Source organism: Castor canadensis, chromosome 2 (assembly GCF_047511655.1).
Source record: "Castor canadensis chromosome 2, mCasCan1.hap1v2, whole genome shotgun sequence".
NCBI lineage: Eukaryota > Metazoa > Chordata > Mammalia > Rodentia > Castoridae > Castor > Castor canadensis.
Genome location: NC_133387.1, coordinates 34544661 through 34560570, shown reverse-complemented (window position 1 = coordinate 34560570; position 15910 = coordinate 34544661).

Genomic DNA, 15910 nt, shown 5'->3' with positions numbered 1-15910 from the left:
TTTCTAACAAGGCTCATGGATGGCATATGTATTTCAGAAATGCAGACATACTGGGTGAAAATTTGCATCTTAACAAGATCCCCAGACAGCTCACTTACATGAATGTTTAGATGCAGGGAGACCAAAAGTGTGGTCATTTTTTCCTTCTACAACTGTGTTACAGCTGTATAAAAATACATGCTACTCCTGTGAACTCTTTACACAAGAAGAATAACTACTAATTTGTAAAAGGTATTGATTTTCAGCAAAATAATTTTCCGTGCACAAGGTTAGGAAAGAACTCAGGACTTGGATTTTCTTACTTTCTATGGACATATAAGCCTCTTGTGATGCTAAAAATATGTTAGAAAGACAAAACAGTGGCATATGCCTATGTTCCCAGCTACTCAATAGGTGGAGGCAGGAGGATTATCAATTCAAGGCCAGCCCAGCCAAAGTTAGTGAGACCTTATTCTCAAAACAAAATAAGAACAGAACGGTTGGGACGTGATTCAAATAATAGTGTTTGCTTAGCACGTGCAAGGCCACGTGTTCAATTCCCAACACCACAAAAGAGATAAAATGCTTTAATTAATTTACTAATTTAGGAGGGAACAGGTAAGATCTTACAACAATTGCAAATAATTTAAATATACATATATGCAAATATATAGATGGTCAGGAGTACTGAAGTGAACTTAGAATTTATGCAAAACTGACAATTGCCAATTTTATCACAAACTGACAAAATTATTTGTATTTCCATCAAAAGAATAATTGATGCTAATAAATGTTTACTTACATTACAATGCAACTTGTAAGAACCCTATATAATGAGGTAACCTAAAATGGCAAGGAAGTCAGATCACTCACTGATTATTCAGCCCATTTCAGTCTTTCACAATCTTCCTTCGAGTAAATACTGACAATGTGTCTATGATAATTCAAAACCTTATAAATTTTGACAAGATGCCACGTTCAACTTACTTTAAACAATAAATGATAATGGATACTATTGGTGTTTATCTTTTTATACTTAACAAGATATTTTAGACTTCCATGGTTTTTTGAAATATTTAAAAATATGTAACAATGGTTGTTTATTATAATTCAATAGAATAAATGTGTGTTTTTAATATTGGGAACAATAATGATAAACTTTACATATTTGCTAACACATATTTGGCTCTACACACATACACATAGTCTTATGGTTAATTTTGATTTGTATGGGATATAGTTTATGATTTATTTCATACAGAATGTTTTCCTATGTTGAAGACAAATATGCACAAATAGCTTATTAGTAAAAAGCAAACAAAAATTCCTGAATGTATGAGAAAATGATGACAACCTGAATTCAGAAAATATGTTGAATGTGTATTTCATATAAAATTTTGATATATTTATTTCATGTTAGCAAGGAGAGTACTGATTAAAAAAACAAAAACTTTCCCTAAACTTTGACAAAGCAAATGATAGATCAATGCTATCTGTTATTTAGATTTTTATACTTACTTCAGATCTACCTCTTCTTGGTATCAAATTGGCATTAGAATTAGTTGGCTTGATATAGATGAGTTATTAGGAAATATACTGTCTAAGCCTTCATAATGCTATTAATGTCTATTGAAGAATGTTTTGGATTTTCAGAGATAAATTTAAATTTGTAGTAATGTGTTCAGTGAGTTTTACCATGCAAAATTCTCCAAATAATGAAAATAATTAATTAGTGCAAGTGGAACTCAGAAGGAAGATCAATTAATAGCTTTCTCTCTTACTTTAAGTTACATCAATACTGAGTTATTCACAGTGCTCTGTTCTCTTTAACTTGAGAAACGTAAAATTTTTAAGTAATATTAAATGAATCATGGCAGGATTATACATAAATCTTTTGTCTTTTAGAAGTAAAGAATATATTACTCAATCAAATTTAGGTTACCCCAAACTCTTCGTAAAATATCTCTTATTAAACAAATATTTTATTGTTTTTTTAAAAGAGATTTTCCTTCTCAAAACAACAGACATGATGATGAATTTATTTAAGATTTATACCACCAAGTGTGCCTATGAATGTACCTATGAATTGAATGGCCACCACAGAAATTTTGATTTAAGAAACATGGTTTAGATGATTGATAGGTAATGTATCTCTGAAAGAGGAGACTAACCCATTAGCCTCAAAAAGTCTGCCAGTATTATGAAGATAAGTATACTGCTTCTGCTGTTATAACTCATGACAAAACAAGCTGTGAAAATTAAATTATTAAAGTTGGAAAAATTTAAGCTTAAATACTTGCTACCTAAAATGCTATAAACTTAAAATATTTTCATTATGCAGAATTTCAATTCAGATATGTTAAGGGAATGTACACAATGAGCAAAACATTTTAATATCACTTTGTGGTTCTGAGTGTACACTTTGAAGCATTTGCAATGTTATAAATGTTTTAAAAATAGATATTTTAAAAAATCAATTAATACTTCCTTTTGAAATTATAAGACTATGACTCATTCTGATCTGTAGTTTGGCATATCATGGAAAACTGACATGTTTCAACTAATGTATTTATGGTACAAGAAATTTGAGGTACTGTTCTCTAATCAGAGATGTAGGAAGTAGAAAATTCTTTAAGGCAATATCTTAGTCCAAGTTCTGTCTTTAACTAAAAACAAACTGTTCTTTCTAAGTCACAGGATAGCAGTTGACCAATGAAATTAGAAGTTCCGTTATAGTGCAATGCTAAAACAAGATATTTCTCAGGATTAAAAGTGAGTGCAATTTTAGCTTATTGCTATTAGTAGCATTTATTTATTTATTGCTTTGTTTTCATTTTTTTATTGAGGCAGGGTCTTGTTATTTAGCTGGCTTCAAAACTTGAGATTCTTCTTCCTCAGCTTCTTCAGTGCTGGAATTACAGATATGAGCTACAATATCTGACTATAGAATTTGTTTCCTTCTTTTTATTTTCATTTTCTAAACTTATTTTTATTCTTGTGCTGGGTGTGTAAATTGCAGTGTTTATAAAATTTTTTACAATATATAAAATGTATCATACTTGAATTCATCCCCTCCACAATTCTCCTTTATCCCTCTCTCCCCCTATTCCTGGAATTGATTCAACTGGTCTCATTTCTCTACTAACATACATGTGTACACAGTATTTGCACCACATTGACCTTCACACACCCTTTCTCCATCTCCTCTCCCCTCCCAATGGTACCAACTCTCCCCAGGCAGAACCTGTTCTGCCCTTCTGTTCTCTGATTTTGTGAAAGAAACAAAGAAAATAACATTTTTGTTTGTTTAAGATAGCTACACAGGGAGTTTCCTTGTGACATTCCCACAAGGAACCAATTCCTAAATTGGTTCATTTATTCTATTTTTCTTCTTTTTACCCTAGTCCCCCTCTTATCATGATTTCAACAGGTTTAAAAATTCCATATTCATTCTTGTATAGAGAGTATACCAACCATATTCACCTTCTTAACTTCCTTCTTTTACCCTCTCCCTCTCATATGTGACCTCTCCTTAGCATGACCTGTTTTTCATAATATTGGTCCACATATGAGAGAAAACATTCAGCTTTTGGCCTTCTGAACCTGGCCAACTTCATTTAAGATGATATTCACTAGTCCCACCCATTTACCTGAAAATGACCAAATTTCATTCTTCTTTGTGGCTGAGTAAAATTTCATTGTATATAAATACCACATGGGATATAGATGAAGCAATGTAAGTCAGGTTGGAGTGAAAGCACCTGCCTGCAAACACATGTTTATTGCATCATTGTTAAATACAAAAACTAAGCTATGGAAATAGCCATGATTTCCCACTACTGATGAATCAATTAAGAAACTGGCATTTTTATATAATAGAATTTATTTTCTTAATGAAGACTTTCCCAAGTTCAAATATTTCAGGATCTCTTTGTTGTTATAGAGTCCTGTTCACCTGGCATCAAAATCTTAATACAAATAGATTCAAGCTTCTTTTGTCCTAGCATATATTTCACCATATAAAGTGAATATAAATTCATATAAAGCTATTGAATTATTTTGGAATTATATTTGACAAGCTGAAAAACCTGTGTCCATTTTTCCCTGACCTTGAATGGTATCACTCATATTCTGGTCTTGTCTGATTTTGGTCTCATTTTCTGGAAAGCATATTTCAAATTCCACATTTTTTAGTAAACTCATTTATTTTATTTAATTATTCATTGTTTTTGCATTTACTTACATGTGTATACATTATTTGCTTCCTTCCTGTGGTCAAAACCTGTTCAGCCCTCCTGTTCTTTGATTTTGTAGAAGAAAAAACATAAAGGATAATGAGAAACATGGTGTTTTTGCTAGTTTTAGGGAGATTCCTTGTGTTGTTTCCATGCACATGTGTATTGCAACCCAAATTGGTTCACCTCTACCAGACCTCTTCACTACTTCCTAGTCCCCTTTCCATAGTGTCCTCAGCCAATTGCACATCAACTACATTCAAGCTTTTGATTTCCTTCCTTCACCCTATCCTTCCTGTGAACATCCTCCCCTTAATGTGTGACCCATGTCCAATAATATTACTGCATTTGTTTTAAGTCTGTAATTCACATATAGGGGAGAACATGATTTTGGTCCTTCTGAACTTGGCTAACTTTGCTTAAGATGATGTTCTCCAGTTCCATCCACTTACCCACAAATGACAAAATTTCATTAATAAAAGTTAACTTTATCCTCAATCAAGAGTTCCTGGTAACCACCATGACTGTTTTTTGTTGTTGTTTCAGCTGTGTTGGTTGGTGGTGTTTTTTTGTTTTTTGTCTTATGAGACATTTTCTATGTTCTGTCCCTTACAAGGCAGTCTGAACTGCCATATAGCTAAGATTGATTATCAATCCTTTAAATGATGTACTTGCCCGCTCCTGCTCTTGGCATGTGAGGCTTTGTGCATGTGAGAGTTTTGCTTAATTGAATTATCCCAGTTCAATTGTCAGAAAAATGCAGTTTTATTCCAAAAATTGATTTAAGTCTGTCAGCAAATAGTCTTAAAAATTCTCTTGGGCTTTTATATTTGCTTTTCACAGTAAGATTTGCAGTTAGTACTACTCTGGCTTAAAGAATATGTTTATAAGTATACTTTAGGGGAATTCTTTTTTTATTTTAAGGAGTAGATAGCCAAATTACACTTGCTAAGGTCTGAGCTACAAAATCTCAGAAACACATTTAATTTTGAAGATAGTCCTTTTAAATTCAAGGGTTACTGATTGTATCTGTATGCTTTCAGTTCTTAATTTTACCACTTTTAACTTTACATAAGAATATAAAACAGCACTAATTATATTAAGGGGAGATATATTTGAGTATTTATTTTAATAAACAAATAAAAATGTAAAATTACTTGTTAAAATAGTAAATTCCTATTCCTAAAGTACTTAAATGTAAAATTCAAGTAGTTCACGCACAGAAATAATATATATATAACAGTATTTACTTTTCATTACATTATAAATAATTACAGCTTGGTAAGTATTTACTATTTATTCATATTGTCCCATTTTATTTTGAAAATACCTGATTAAGTAGTTAGTGTTTTGAATCTCAGTTTTTGCAAAGTTGAAAACTATTTGTAAAGAGGTAAAATTATTAACTCAAATTCACAGAAAAGTGAGTGTTGAAGTCAGGTAGAGTTAGGATTTCTATTGAAGGTGTGGTCCACAGACCAGAAGCTTGGAAATATCCTGGAAATGTGTTGGGCATGTAGGGACACAGTCCAGACTGCTCATCAGAATCTGCATGTTAATAGATACCTAGGTGATTTGGATTTCTTAGCACCTTAGTGTTTGATAAAATCTGATTAGTTACCTTATCACACTTTTTTTTAATTTAGGGAAAATAATCTCAATAGACAGTTCTCAAAATGAAATGTACAAATGGCAAATAGGTATATGAAAAATTCTTACCATCTCTAATCACCAAGTAGATACAAATTAAAACTACAATGAGATGTTACATCATACCTGTTAGATTGTCTTTTATCCAAAAACAAAGAAACAAACAAACAAAAAAGGGATAACAAGTGTTTGTGAGCATGTTGGGAAAGAACTCTTATATACTGCTGGTGGGAATGAAAATAAGTATAGCCATTATGGACAGCAATATGGAGGTTCCTCAGAAATTAACATAGTTCTATCATATGATTCATCAATCTGAGATCTATGTATCTATGCAAAGTAGCTGGAGTCAGTAGGTCAAAGAAAATCTGCACTTGGATGCTTATCGCAGAAGTACACTCTACTCAAATATGGTATCAATCTACACATCCAGCCTTGGATGAATAGGAAAATACAATGTGTTAAAAATGCACAACAGAATAATATTTAGCCTTTAGAAAGAAGAATACCCTGTCATTTGTGACAACAAAGGTGTCCCTGGAGAATGTGCTGGAAAAAAGAGTGTAGAATGGCCACCAGGATATGAAGCTAGGTAAAATGAGATGATCCTTATTAAAGGAAGCAAAATATCAGGTAGGAGGAATAAGTTTAAAAGAAAGGAAATTTAAAATTTATTTTTTCCTCTTTTTCATTGTTGTGCTGGGTGGGGTATATTATGGCAGTTACCAAAGTTCTTTTTTTTTTTTTTCAGATTTTGGAATATTTCTATATTTCTTTTTTTTTTCCATTTTTCTTTTATTATTCATATGTGCATACAAGGCTTGGTTCATTTCTCCCCCCTGCCCCCACCCCCTCCCTTACCACCCACTCCACCCCCTCCCGCTCCCCCCCTCAATACCCCGCAGAAACTATTTTGCCAAAGTTCTTATAATGTATCAAATATATCATAGTTGAATTCACACCTTGCACCATTCTCCTTTATCCCCCCTCTCCCTCTTCCTGGAATAGTTTCAACTGGTCTCATTTTTTCCATTTACATACATGTGTGCGCAGTATTTCTTCAATGTTCATCCCCCTTTCATCCACATCCTCCCCTCTCCCACTGTTACCAATCCCCAAGACTGGAACTATTCTGCCCTCCTGTTTTCTGTTTTTGTAAAAAAGCTTAAAGTTTTGTTTGTTTAAGATAGTTATACAGGTAGTTTCCTTATGACATTTCTACATATATTTATATTAAAACTCTGTTGAATAAAATAATTACAAGACCTGTTAACTGAAAAAAAATTGGTCATGTTGGTGTGTGCCTGTCATCCCAGTTATGGCAAGAAGCATAAAGTAAGATGAATGCAATTCAGGCCCTCCTGGGTAAAAAGCAAGACTCTATCTCCAAAACAAGAAGGGCTGGCAAGGTCTAGCAAGCAGGAAGCCCTCAGCAATACTGCCAAAGATAAAATAGGAGGCAAAAATAGGAGCATTATGGTTTGAGGTCAGCCCAGGCAATAGTTACTGAGACTATCTCAAAACCAAAAGTGGTGTGGTGGCACACACTTGTAATCCCAGTTAGTCAGGCAGATATAGGAGGACTGAGGTCCGAGGTCAGCCCAAGCACAAGTGCAAGACACAATCTGAAAAACAAACAAGAAGCAAAAGTGCTGGGACTATAGCTCAAGTTGCAGAGTGCTTATCTAGGAGTTGTGAAGTCTGAGTTCAATCCCTAGTAGTACCAAAAGGTAAAAACCAGAAGTGAAAAAGCAAATGAGAAAAAAACCCATGTCTTTGCAGCAGCTTGTGTATGAGAGAAGCAAAAGGAAATTTGGTGTGATCCCTTAAAAATTTTGAAGGGACAACTTATGTGGACAAATTTTTTATATGTTTTAAATGAAAAAGTGAAATGTTATCTATATCAAAACAGTTAGAAGAAAGAAATTGGGATAAATTCACCATAAAAAAATGATGGAAATTGAAGGTGATGGCTGTGAAAATTACCCTGAGTTGATGAGTGCTCAATATATTCCTGAATCAAAACATCATATTGTACCTCACAAATATGGAAAAACATTTTGTGTCAATCAAAATTTTAAAATATTTTAGCAATGAAAAAGGAATTAACATATTTTCTAGAACATAAAAGATGACAACTAACAGTAAAATATTCATGTTGTATCACACTTAAATTTACCTTCCAATAGGAAGTAGAATCCTGCATTTTCTATGTAGTAAATAAATTGTTTAATATTTTATGTTATTAAAATAACATATATTTGGCCATTTTTATTTATTTCCCTTGTATTTGGTTTGTCATCACTAGTGTACTTATTAGTTGTACATAGAAGTTACTCATGTACTTACAAGAAAAATGTGTGCCTTGACGAATTAAATTTGTCACAAGAGAATTATTTGTGTAACAGACAAAATACAGTATTATGGAAATAAGGAATAATATATATGGTTACAACTACATTTTAATTAATGTTCAAAAAACAATAAAATGTCATTAAATGCAAATTATGAGTATGCTATTAAAACAACCCATAAATGTAGCATATTAGTCTTAACTCCCATCACAACCACCCTGGGAAGTTATAAAGACAGATGGATGGACAGCATCTTCTGAATTACTGATTCCCAAGTGAGGCAAATGCTGCTAAGACTTGAGACCAGGCTTTGAGAGCTAGTCGAAAGGATTGTGCTTCTTGTGAGTCATGTATTAATGTGTCAAATATGTGTGATTGATATCTGTGTGAAATATTTTTATTAATAGACTTTCTGCCATTTAAAAAACTGGAACGAATAACAAGTTGATTAAAGTACTGGAGGAAAATATGTAAACACAGTTTTGCAAAAAAACAAAAATAATAAAAAGTTCCAGAATTGCCTATAGTACTTCAGAATTATCATGCTACTAAGATCATTTCTAAATAAGAATGCCCTAGTCCCAGATACACAAGCATTAACGTCCAAAGGTGATTCAGGATAAATAAACTGTCTACCACAGTGTTCACACAACTCTTCTAAAGCAAATATTTCTCCCTTTTCAGAGTTCCATTTTATTTTCCTCTTCCTCATACTTGCTCAATTTTTCTGTCAATTTTAAGAAAAGTGTTATCCTGTGCCTCATTACATAATTTTTGAACTTCAACTTTCTTTTTAAGATTATATACCAGATTAATTGGCATAGAACTGCTCATCTTTCATTTTATTCAAGTATGGCTGAAATAGATATCTCAAAAGCATAATTAAAGAAGAAATTAATTTTCCTTTGGGGGTATTTTTCATAACCAGAACTTAATAAAAGTGAGGATTCAATTTTAATTACATGAAAATTATTTGAAATGAAATCTATAAAGTGATGCCAAGAGCCTTACTATAGAACACTGACTTTCTCATTTAAGAATCTGCTATTAGCTCTCATTTCCTATGAGATCAAACTTAAACTTTTCATGCACGTCAAACTAAATCCACTTTTTCTCAAACTGTTCTGCACTTTCAATTACTTAACACCATTCTATAGGTGCTGATTTACAAATTCAAAAAATCTCTACTCACATCTGCAGAATTTTGATTGTATCTTTGCTTCTTCTCACACATAGAATACAATCTTTTCCCCCATCCTCACATAGAAACAAAATCATCGGGTAAAAAGATTATTTCCAGTTCTAAATGCTCCAAAAAGCATGCCCTGATTATTCTCAACATGTTCAGTACTCATCTTTCTGAACTTTTATAGAGCTCATTGTATTTAATAAAAATTAGAAACCTGATTTTAGTGCAGTTTATAGGTCTATATTTGCTCCATTTCAACCCTTCATCCCTTAATATGCATGCATAACCCTCCATGAGAATATCAATTTCTCCATTAGGGATCATACACAATTTCTGTAAATTTATGTTCCTTAACAATTGGAAAAACTCATAGTTATTCAAACATGGGAAGGATGTTTGGTAGTAGTCCTTCATATTTGGTCTATTCCAACAATTACATGCTTTAAAAGAATGGCAAGATAGCTGCTACCCTTGTAGAAAATGGAAGAGAGCAAATTTAACATGGTTGAACAAACTTTTTTTCACATTAAATTTGATCTCTAACATCACTAGATAGTGTGTTGTTAACACCAAGAACTTGAGTTGTGCAATAAACGCAAGGATGGCCAGCAACAATGTTATCTACATTAATCTTAATTTTTTTAATTAAGAATTTATTATTGCTATTGATAGGTATATGCTCATGAATAAAGACTGTTTTTCGATTTAAATATAATTAAATTATCACCAAGATTGTAATAATCTTTCAGAGTTTGGGTATCTTATATTCTGCTCTTTCTTGGTGATATTATGATGTGATCTTTGAGCAAAATTACCCAGCTTTGGTTTTTTTTAAAAAAATGCTGATTTTACATTTTGGATAAGGAGTAAATAACATCTAACTTTCTATCATAATATATTTCAGCTAAAGGAAATATACGTGTATACAACAAATTATGAATATTTTTAGTATTCTACTAGTGATTCAAATATTTCAGGAAAGCTTAACAGAGTTCTTATGCTTGCCACATAATATTTTAATAGGTCACAAATATTTAATAAAATATTATCTATCTGTTGCAACTAGTAGGTGTGATATACTTTAACAATATATTATGTTTTCTGGAATTATTGAATGAAGTTTTGAAGTGTGGGTTTCCTGGTGGGAAATGTGAACTCTACTAGAGTTCTGACTATAAGACTAAATGATTGCTATTGAAAGGAGCCCAAAGAGGGACAAGCTAATGTAGTATCTGTGACAAAGTGTCCCCAAGAACCAACAAAGTCAGAGGAAATGATAGAAATACTGCACTTAAAAGTACGAGAACAAACTATGGTGTCCTAGGACACTTGATGAAAAATATGTAAATGGCTATATTAGAGATAATAAATGTGTTTTTTACATTGTGGCCTTTAATTTTTAATATTTAGAGTATAGCGCATTGTTTAGATATACCCACATATGGTGAAATTGTTACTAAAGAAAGTATGTTTATCATTTCACATAGCTGCCTTTGTGTGTGTAATAACAGCACATAATGTCTATAATCTTAGAATATTGATTTATACAATATAATATTATCCACTTTAATGCTCATACTATATATTAGATTCCCCCCCTTTTTTTTAATCTTACACACTTGCAACATTTTACCCATTGCTCTACATCTTCCCATCCCACCATGGTAACCACTGTTCTATAACTTGTTTCTACATGTTTGACTGTTTTAAAATTATATATGTAAGTGAGATTCATACAGTATTTTTGTATATAAATGTCCTTTGGCATGTCAGACATTTCCTAGAGAGTTTTAGTGATTATGATTACTACATTGTTTAATTGTATTTCTCTGAATTTTGACTATGTCAGATCCATTCGGGGTGTATCCATACCTTTGCAAGACATTGTAAAAGCTTATTTGTTTTATCTCTCTCTTTGCCACATGGAAGAACTATTTTATTAATACCCAGTTTTAAGTGCAATTAAAACACAAAAAATAAAATAATAACGGTCTGTAATAAACTAAAATTTTTAAAACTAATATAAAGCTAATTTAATCCTTAAAATGGATATTAATAACTGTGTAATAATGATGCAATTCCATCACAAATGTGTTTTTTAGTACATTTCTACATTAATTGACAAAGGCTAAGACAATAAAATAGAACATCTTGCAATGATAGTTTAATAAAAATTTTGATAATGAAAATGCTATTATGGCATAATAGATCAGATGTGAAGTAATTTTTATATATGGGTTTCAGTTGAATCGTTAGTATGTCATCTGTACAAATATAAGTGCTGCATAAAAATGAATTTAATATTTAAAAATAAACTCAGGTTTTTTTACTACATTATATAGCTAACGGTACAATGCTGTTAAAGAACAATTAACAAATTATTTATACAAACAAAAACTTCAACCCAGTTAGCAATAATTGTTGTTTATTTTAGAAAAACAAATGCTTAGCACTCAAAAATCAGTTTGAGAAGGTTGTCATTGAAACCTGATTTTTCTTTCACTCACAATGAAGGACACATCTGTATATCACCTTAGCATTCCATCCTAGGTAGAGAGTGCATGTTGTTTGACACTATTTAGGTGGCATGATACACTTCATTGAATTATACAAAGTAAGATTAGAAGATAATTGCTTTCAGATGTGACAGCTATGCCACTCTTTCTTGTTTGTATTCCAACTTATTAGTTTTGTTCATACAAAACCCATCTTCTTTCAATTGCCTCATTATGCACACTTGTAAGTTTATAAATATTAGTGACTGGAATAAATATATATTGTCCACTTGAAAAATAAGTATACTAACAATAGGTGGCAAGATACTGGGATGAGACCAGAAAGAAACGATAAATCAATTCTAGGAATTAATTAGAAAAGAAGGATCTAACAAATTTGAAGTTAGTGAAAGAAACGCTTGAATTGGTGATATAGGAATGTCTGCTAGGGAGTTATAACAAAAATGCAATTATATGAAAAGAGACTGAGGGAAGGGACAATAAATGGTATTAAAATAAAGCTCAGATCCTAGAAATCTTGAGTGGATACAATCTGTTTGGCTTCTTGTTTTCCCAACAAAAGCCAATCTAGAGCTCTTATAAGTGTCTACCTTAGAGAAAATTTAAGCTCAACCAATCAGAAACAGTCAATTAACATAATTGTAAAACTAGAGACTTTTCAGCAGGAGAAAACAAATAAGGCAACTATATAACTGTTTAGTCAAATATTTTCTTTAACTTCCAAGTCATCCTATAAAACCCTCCAAGCTGTTTCCCTTGGGGAAATTCTCTAATCATTTCTGGTTTAGAGTTGCCAAATTTATGATCTCTATTTGCTCCAGTAAATTCTTTAAAAATTCTGCCCCAGATTCTATTTTAACTATAATAATTTCACCCATACCCACTAGAAGTACTCAATGTTCTCTGGAATAGCTTATTCAGATGAAGGAACTATCACCTGAGTTTCTGGCTTCTTTGGGCCATATGCTCTGGGAAGAATGCCCCATTCACAGCGGTTGTGGAAAGGGCTGGCCTAGTTTTTTACCACATGATCTTTCCTTTAGGCCTTATCTAATGGGATCAATGTGGAGACCCAAATAGAGAATGGTTCCATTTTAGGTAAGTAGGGGTAATTCAATTGTCTAAAAAATTATATTCATATACTCAAGTCTGTATGTGGGAGTTCAATAGATGGAAATTGAAACAAAGTGTATGGTCTAGAATAACCATATTTAGTTATGTGCAAAGTGATTGGTAACAATAATAAAATCTCTTCCCAGAGAGGAATTGAAGAGATATGGAGAGTAGCTGTTGCTTGAAAGAAATATCAAAGACTAGCTATTTGTTTACATCTAGTGCATCCCTTACACAAGGCATTATGCTGATCTTTATGACCCACCCATGTCTTTTAAAATCTGTCTGTTGCTTCTTAAACATTTGTAGTGGCTTCCCTGAGTCTGTCACATATGAGCATTTAATGTTAAAACATAGAAAAGGAGGAGCCTTTTTGGGTGTCTGCCTCACTAAGATTTCCCATGCATCATTCTTTATTTTTCCTACATTCAAATAAGGGAATTCATAATTTTAGTTTATTATATGCTTCATGACATCAGCTTGTCTTCTGAGACTATCCATAAAAAAATAAAACATGAGAAGCACATTGGCAATCACTGATTAAAATGTTAATTTCTCTCAACAAGCTGTCTTTATATTCATTTTACTGAATTCTCAGAAACTTGAGTTTTTTAAAAATAAAAATTTCTAATTTTATTGAAAATTTTTCACTTACATCATCAGGAGGGTTTATATATAAGTATGTGATGTTTCAGACCAGAAGCAAAAATGTAACATTCATCTTTAAAATAATATTGGTGTCTAAAGTCTTATGATATATTTTCACAAGTTAAATAGCTTGTTCATTAAACAGGCATTTTTTAAAATGGGCTTTATACTCCCATCAACAATATTTGTTTTCCTCCATTTTCATCATTACTTGATCTAGTCAATAACATTTACTCATTTAATTTTATTTTTTCCTTTATTGTACTGGGTGGGGGTACACTGTGACATTTACACAGGTTCTTACAATGTATCAAATATGTCGTACATGAATTCTGCCCCTCCACCATTCTCCTTTATCCGCCCTCCCCCCTCCACTGACTCCAGCAGGTATCATTTTTGAATTTACTTACATGTGTATATATTTTATTGCAGTGTATTCACCCTCTTACCCCCTTTTTTCCATCACTTCCCCCTTTCCACTTGTGCCCTGCAGGACTTGTTCTTCCCTCCTGTCCTCTAATTTTGTAGACTAAGAAAGAGAAAAGAAAATAGAAAAACATGACATCTTAGTTTGTTTGAGGTAAAGGTAACTAAGCAGGGAGTTCCCTTGTGATATTTCCATGTATCTATGTATTATAACCCCAAATGGTTTATCTTTTTCTAATTTTCTTCATTCTATCTTAGTCCCTTTCTTATGGTGGTTTCAGTCGGGTTAAGATTTCTGTATTCATTCTTGTATAGACAGTGTATCAACCATATTCAAGTTCTTAGTTTCCCTACCCCTCCCGTGTGTGATGTCCCCTTAGTGTGACCAGTGTTTCCTAATATTGCTGCATTTGTATTAGGTCTGTATTCCACAAATGAGAGAGAACATGCTTTTGGTTTTCTAAGTCTGGCTAACTTCACTTAAGATGATGTTCTCCAGTTCCATCCATTTACCTGTGAATAACAAAAGTTTCACTCTTTGTGGCTGAGTAAAATTCTATTGTATATAACTACCACATCTTTTTAACCATTCATTCATCATTTGTTTTCTTGATTACTAATGATGTTGTTTAACCACATATAATTTTTAGCAAATTGTGTAATCATATAATCATGTGATTCTGTTCTTTTTTTTTACTTTTTATAAATCTCAGACTTAACAGAAAAATTTATCAATTAATTGGAAAATATCAGCAATAATGTCTCTCTCTCTCTCTCTTTTCTCTCTCTCTCTCCATTCTATTTTACCATTTCTTTTTGTCTCTGTATCTCTGCTGTCCTTTCCATGCTTGATTCTTCAGGGACCTCACTCCATTTTTCATACATATGGTTAAGTATGGATATTTTATTAGCATGTATCCAATATAATTTTGATTAAGGGTATATTTAAATTTAACTGAGTAAATAAATGGAATTATGCCAGTCTTGATTTAACATACTTTTAGAATAGATCTATGTTACTATAGTAACTTCTTTTGCTCCATCTGATGGCTGCGTCATATTCCACTGTAAGACCTGCCATATTTTGCTGTTAAAATGTATAGTAATGGACACCTAAGATACTGTACTACCTATTAACTCTGGGCTGATTTAATAGTTAAAATAATCTTATTTACAAAAATTAACTTACTCCTTAATGAAATACATGTCTGGGGCAGAATGTAAGAAGTCCTTTAATTTTTATAATATTTCCAGCACAAGCTCATTCTGCATCTATCCTGGAGTACCTGTGCATCATCATGGGGTGGGGCCAAGTGTAGTATAACTGGCAGTGATGGGTCAGAATGAGCCCAAGTGTACAGAGTCAAATTTTGTTTTTACAATACGGAGAGGCTTCATTTGAAAGTTATTCCAAGACACTGACACTTTTTAAAATTAAAACTAAGTAATTATTGTGATTTTTATATTTTATAGAGAGCATAACTTTCAGTTGTTTTTGGTTGTCATCATTTCAGAAAGTCCCTGAATGCACCAGTGAAGCTCGGAGACAAGGATACATTGAGTTACTTACATACTTTGTGAAAGGGTTTCAAGGGAAAAATTATATTGCATGAAGAATAAAGTAGCTTGTATAGAATAACTTGAGAATTTTTGTTTCAGAGCATATGAATTGATAGGCACATTATTCCCAAGATTCCTTAGTCATCTGTTTGTTCTTCTGATATGTATATTAGGGGCATTATCTCCCACAAATTGCAGCTGATTTTTAAATTATTGATTACAGAATAGTGTCATAAACTG